This window comes from Pinus tabuliformis, chromosome X (assembly GCF_031772625.1).
Source record: "Pinus tabuliformis cultivar Carrire ecotype Pingquan chromosome X, CPIR1, whole genome shotgun sequence".
In the NCBI taxonomy this organism is placed as follows: domain Eukaryota; kingdom Viridiplantae; phylum Streptophyta; class Pinopsida; order Pinales; family Pinaceae; genus Pinus; species Pinus tabuliformis.
In genome coordinates this window covers 36581189-36588611 of record NC_142308.1, presented here as the reverse complement: position 1 = coordinate 36588611, position 7423 = coordinate 36581189, and positions in this window count along the sequence as shown.

Sequence of the window (7423 nt, the reverse complement as noted above, 5' to 3'; positions counted from 1 at the left end):
ACAAGAGGTGGAATATCTGGGTCATATTGTATCTCATGAAGGAGTTAAGGTAGACCCTAGCAAAATTAAAGCCATAAAGGAATGGAAAATCCCCACATCCATAAAGCATCTGCGAGGATTTCTCGGGTTGACAGGGTATTATCGCAAGTTTGTTAAGAATTATGGGAGAATAGCAGCACCTCTAACAACATTATTGAAGAAAGATGTATTGTCATGGACTCCAGAACCAACAAAGGCCTTTGAACATCTTAAAGAGGCAATGTGCCAAGCACCGGTCTTAGCTACACCGGACTTCACAAAAACCTTTATTATGGAATGTGATGCTTCAGGAAATGGAATTGGTGTTGTTTTAATGCAAGATGAAAGGCCCATTGCTTTTGAAAGTCGTCCAATCAAGGGAAAGTTTCTACACAAAGATATTTATGAGAAGGAAATGTTGGCAATACTCCATGCACTTAAGAAATGGCGACCCTACCTAATGGGAAGACACTTCAAGGTAAAAACGGATCATGATAGCCTTAAATACTTTTTAGAACAAAGATTATCCTCTGAAGAGCAACAAAAGTGGGTCATAAAGATGTTGGGTTATGACTTTGAAATCATCTACAAAAAAGGGAAGCAAAATGTGGTGGCAAATGCACTCTCAAGAAAGGATGAGGATGTGGAAGCATTGTTGTGCGCCATTTCTATTATCCAACCAGATTGGATAAACGAAGCAAGGGAGGAATCGAAGAATGACGAAGAAGTGTGGGCACTTATTCGAAAGTTACAACAAGATTCCAGTACGTCTGATACATTTAGCTGGCAAAATGATTCGTTATGGTACAAAGATCGCTTATACCTCTATAAGAATTCCCAACTAAAACAAAAGATTCTTATGGAATTGCACACTTCTCCCTTAGGAGGGCACTCAGGATTTTTAAAAACTTACCACAGGGTTAAGAAGGAATTTTTTTGGGATGGCCTTAAATCAGATATTCAAAAGTTTGTGGCGGAATGTTTGGTTTTCCAACAAAATAAAGTTGAAGCAATTAAGACACCGGGTCTATTACAACCTTTATCCATTCCAAGCCAATGTTGGGAGGAGGTTTCAATGGATTTTATCACAGGTTTACCCAAGTCTGAGGGAAAGAGTGTCATCATGGTGGTAGTTGACAGACTTATCAAGTATGCACACTTTTGTGCATTATCACATCCATTTAAAGCCAGTACAGTTTCTACTGCATTTATGGAAACCCAAAGATTATTGTAAGTGACAGAGATCCCATTTTCACTGGAAATTTTTGGACAGAATTATTTTCTTGTCTTGGTACTCAGTCAGCACATAGCTCATCTTATCATCCTCAATCTGATGGGAAAACTGAGATAGTAAACAAATGTTTGGAAGGATATCTTCGTTGCTTTGTATCTGATAAACAGACACAATGGGTCAAATGGTTGCCTCTAGCTAAATGGTGGTATAACACTTCCTTCCATACAGCAACAAAAATGACCCCATTTATGGCACTTTATGGGTATCAGCCACCATCCATCACATCATATTTAAGAGAAAATTCTAAGGTTCAAGGAGTGGAACGTCACATCGGACATCAACAACAAGTCCTCTAACTCTTAAAGGATAACCTCGTGTTGGCACAAAATAGAATGAAACAATAGGAAAATCAACATCGCAGCGAAAGAAGTTTTGATGTAGGTGATTGGGTATTCCTACGGCTACAACCATATAAGAAAATGTCCCTCAAGCAAGCTAAGAAGGATAATAAATTATCACCAAAGTATTATGGTCCGTACAAGGTGTTGCAAAATATTGGTACTATGGCATACAAATTGGAGCTTCCTACAACTTCTCAATTGCACCCAGTTTTCCATGTTTCATGTTTAAAGAAGGTTATAGGCGACAAGCTCCCAGTTCAAACAATATTGCCAAAACTTGACGAGGAAGGAAAAATTATATTGGAACCGGAAGCAGTCATAGAAACAAGAACTCGACAGCTACAAAATCGATCAATTTCGAAGTATCTTATCAAGTGGAAGAACTTATCCGCTGAAGATTCCACATGGGAGGATGAGAACTTTATACAGAAGCATCCAGAACTACTAAAGTGTTGAGGACAACACTTTTTTGAAGGAGAGGGGCATGTTGGGTCCCTATAATATTAGTTATTACCCCATTACTATTGTATTTGTACCCGTTATTAATATTGTTGTGCCCCTATTGTCCCCATATTGTTATTATTGTGCCCCATAAAATCCCTCTATTGTTATTTTTATGGCTTTATATTATTATTGTTAGGTCGGTTGGGTTATATTGTGACTCCTTAGACTCCTATATATAGAAAGGAGGTTTTTTCATTTGAATCATCGAAGAATTGTTCATTTATGTAATGTAAAGGAGGTTTCCCCCTCGAAGAGGTTGTATTCTAAGGCGTTTATCTATCTTTTCTATCTTTTTCTTGAGCTAGTTTCATAAGATTATGGGTTTTAAGGGTTAGGGTTCGTGAAGGTAGGATAAATCCCTAAGAGTAAAAGAAACACATCACATAGTCTTTTAGATGCAGAAACCTGGTTCTAGCATCCCCCAATACTACCTCAGGTGAGACTGCAGCCTGCGCTACGTAGGTTGTTGCCGAAAGGGCCGGTAGTGTAGGGTTTTGTTGGTTAGTAGAGCTAACTCTGAACCTGGGTCCAAGCACCATCAAGCCAAAAAATGGTTATGTTTTCGAGACCGGGATCTATCTAAGGAATGTGTGATGTGGCATAAGTGTATACCGACTAAGAAGGAGATTGAAAAGTGGATAGATCAGAAGTTGCTCGAGTTTGCAACCCAAAAAAACAGGAATCCACGCCTATCGAAAGAAGAGTGGTTCAATAGATACTTGTATATAGAAGAACACGAAATTTTCTTTTGTTCTTTTCCGTGCGAATTATACAAATGGTTGGCTAAATTGGTGTGTGGTCAAGGTATTTGGAAGTTGGATAGCCCTATTGTGTGGACTCCAAAGTTAATAAAGTGCTTGGAAGGTTCAAAAAACAAGATCGTGAAGGTTGTCGACTATTGGATCGATACAATTTTGGGTGGATTTATTACTGAATTCGCAATTGATACGTTTGTTAGTTATAGTGAAGCTAAACACCAGTTTTTCAAAGGACCGAAAGGTAAGTATCTAAAGTCCCTGAAAACTTGGAATAAAATACTATTATGTGAGAAACAGGTTATGCCATTAAATTGATGTTTAGATGAGACTTGACAAGAACTATGTGAAGTGGGAAACCATTAAGAAGATATCTAGATTCAGGTACTGAGTACAGTCCTTTGTTGGGAACATTTGATATGACGAAAAAGTAGTAGTCTAAAGACGCCTCAAGGTGCACCATAGACAGTAAATCAGGGTATTGCGAGAATACCACATCCATCCACTCCACCTCCACCATCACCTCCACCTCACACACCTACACCTACATCTCCACCTCCACCTCCACTATCCAGTGTGGTGAATGCTATGAAGATGCCTAAATTCAAGGGTTTCGGGACAAAAGACCCTGAACAATTTTGGTTTGTAGGAAATGTTGTGTGGAAGTCACAATAGATAACAGATGATGACCTAAAGAAAGCACAACTAGTCACAACATTGCAATATAGCGCACTGAGCTGGTATATTAAGTATAGTACGACTCATCCAACTACGACGTTGAAAGATACGAAAGATGCGCTAAATAATGAATTCAAGAAGCCTCAGTCTCAAGCTCATTTTGTAACTGAGGTTAAAGAAATTAAGCAAAGGTATTTAATTAATCTGCATGCTATTTTGATAAAAGGTTGAAATGTCTGCTACAATAGGCTAATCTACAGATCTCGGATGAGCAACATAAGGATTTGTATATTGATTCATTGTTACCTCATTTGAGATTACCATTTTCACAACAAAATATTGGAACGCAGACTAAGGAACTAGAGATTTCTCTGAAGGTGGAGGCCTCTCCTATCCAGGATACAAATCTGGGAGTGCAACAGATTCAGTGGCAGTTGGCTAGCCTGCATATGGAGTTGCAGAGTCTCAAAAAAGCAAAAGAAGCCTTGAACGAGACCTACACGCAAGTATGGTGCTTAAAGTGTAAAGCCCATGGTCACAACAAGTACCATTGCTCGGTGTATCAGAACTATATAATTGGGGGAGGTCCCCCTCTGAAGCCAGAAAATATCGCTGGATTGAGTACATGTGTGGTACCATGGTGCGCTATCCGCAAGATCACAGAAAACATACGACAGACAATTGCCACTTGCTACAGAATTTTTAATAGACTCTGTAACAAATGCTTTGTAATTTATGTAAGTTTGTAGGTCATGATGAGTGAAATTTCCAAAGCTATGAATTAATGATGGAAAAAATCCCAACATATCGAGTACAGGTTGAGACACGTCCTCAGCAGGATCAAGGTGCAACTACAGCACGCAGAGGATTCCATCGATGAGGAAGAGGAAGAGGGGGAGGAGCTAGAAGAGGTCATGGCCAGATTATTTTTTACAATTGTGGAGAACCAAGCCACTTTGCGCGAGATTGTCAGAACCCGATGCACCCCTCTTGTCAATATTGTCGATAGTTTGATCTCATCATAGAATATTGTCCCATGCTCATCGCAAAGATGCAAGAAAAGAAGACCTAGACTCAGTAACCTACTCAACACATCCAGATGATGGAATCATAACCACGTGAAGACGGGCCCAATGTTAATATCGTTACGTGAAGCGGTATAGCTACCAGGAAGGATAGAGGGGAGCAACTAGAAGACAATATTTGGGTGCCCAAGGCTACTGACAAAGATGTTGGATTTGATTTAAATAAGGCAAAGGAAACTTTTATGGAGGCAAAAAAGATTTTTTCAGATTCGGGAGCTTCCACATCAAAAATTTAGGATGCACGAATGGAGAAGCCTTAAGAAGTCAATGTTGCGCAAGAAACAAATCATTTATTGTTAACATATTTCTTAAAAACTTGCATGAAGCTCCTAAGGGACCAAAACATGGTAGAGGGACTGCAAGAGTTGATAGACAACTGTGCTCGCAAGGGTAAACCATTTCCTGAACAACGTGCAGTGCACAAAGTGGACAAGGGTAAGAAAAGGACTGGTCGAAAGATGAGATTGACTGCACAGATCGGAGAATTTGAAATGGACGAGGTGATCCTAGATTTGAGATATGATGCAAATGTTTTTCCTAAATAAACCTATGAAAGAATGGGAAATTTGGTGCTACAGTGGTCCTCAATTCAGTTGTGAATGGCGAACCAACAAAAGACTATTCCTATAGGGCGCTTACATGGAGTAACTGTGGATATTGAAGGGGCGCGTGCTATAGTTGATTTTGAAGTAATCGAAATAGTGGATGACAGTAATCCCTACCCAGCGCTGCTTGGAATTGATTGGGCGTTTGATATGAATGTAATCATCAACTTGAAGAAGCGCATCATGACATTTGAGGAGAAGGAACTCAAGGTCATCGTTCTATTGGATCTGGCCAAGGGTGCCTGATATATTGAACCAGTCCGGGATTACTATGAGGAAGATGATATTGAGAAAATCTATAAGCTTACCACGTGAAACGAGGATTGGATAAACCCTATGACGGATGGGTGAATTACTTGGGAGAAGGATAACTCCTGCAACTCAGATTCAGATGAGGAGCTTGAGCACTGGCAGAAACGATTGCATGAGGTATCGTCGTTGCAATGCAACAAGCTTACTAAGTCACTCCGATATATATCCACTGAGGTACACAAATTACCATATTATGATGATTTAGAGGATGCCAATTTATTTGTCGATAAATTTTAAAGGGATGTACCAGAGGAACATTGGTTCCAGGCATTAGACATCGCGCTGAGGGCTACACCTACCAGATGGTGGGGTACACATAAGAACAACTTTGCAGATCTGAAGGAATATCAATGGATGATGAAGTTGTGGTTTGGATATGCCAATACCCACATTACATATAAATATACAGGAAAGGATGATCCACACGAGCATCTGGCTCGATGGACGAAAGCATGGGGAGAAGAACCACAACCAGAATGTGTTCACATATACTGCCACACTTTGGATATTATCACGATGAAATGGTATCTAGAAATAGGGCTGCGACACTAAACCACAAAGTGGGATTTTCTGAAGGAAATTTTTATGTTAAATTTCAGTTTGGAAGATCGATTTGAGTGTATTGATGAAGCGTTACAGGAGATCAAAGCTGCAATACTCAGAATTCCTGTAGAACCTGTCACATGGGTACAACCAGATTGGAGTACGCAGCTACGCCATGCTCTAGAATGCTACAATGTGACCATAAAAGAAGGTGACGAAGATCCCAGGAACATCAGTATGCTTGAGTCAGAAGGACAATGCGAAGTCGCAAGGCCCAAGGTAGAAGTTCCTGACATCTCAAAACCCTTGAAAACTAAGGAAGTGAACATTAGGTCGGAAGTGCAGTGGAAATTCGCAAATATAGGTGATTTAGGTCGGAAGTGCAGTGGAAATTCGCAAATATAGGTGATTACTGGGATGAGGACATAGTTGATAAAGTTGTGGAGTTACTATGGGAGTATCATGACTTTTTTCCCACAAATTCATCTGATCTGAAGGGGATAGTAGGCAATCTGGGTGTTATGAAGATCACTCTGAAGCCATATGCAAAGCCGATAAAGCAGAGCCCATACAGGTTGCATCCTAAGTACAAGTAAAAAGTGCATGAAGAATTGGATAAGATGCTTACAGCAGGGATTATTGAGCCTGTAGAAGAATCAGACTGGGTTAGTCCTATGGTGGTTCAGGAAACGAAGACAAAGGGAGAAATCTGAATCTACATAGATCTAATAAAGTTGAACGATGCTTGTGTACATAACCCATTCCCTACGCCTTTCACGGATGAAGTATTGGAAAACATTGGTGGTCAAGAAGCCTACTCGTTTACAAATGGGTTCTCAGGGTAACACCAAATCAAGATAGTGTCAGAAGATCAAAGTAAGACTACCTTCGCCATAGAATGGGGTTGTTTTCAGTATACAGATATGCCCTTTGGACTTAACAATGCCCCTGCAATCTTTTCTAGGGTGGTAGTCGCAGCTTTTAAAGAATTTATTCATAAGTTTTTAGAGGTTTACTTTGATTATTGGACGGTGTTTGGGTTAGTGAAAAATCATGTTTCCAGTCTTTTCCTAATGTTGGATACTTGTCAAAATTATCATATATCCCTTAATCTAAAGAATTGCATATTCTACGTACCATATGGGATACTCTTGGGCCACATTGTCTGTAAGCAAGGGTTGATGGTGGACCCTTCCAAAATTGCGGTGATTATCAATCTGGAGCCTCCGAGGAATGTCAAACAGTTGCGTGCAACACTAGGCCATACATGATATTATAGGAAGTTCAT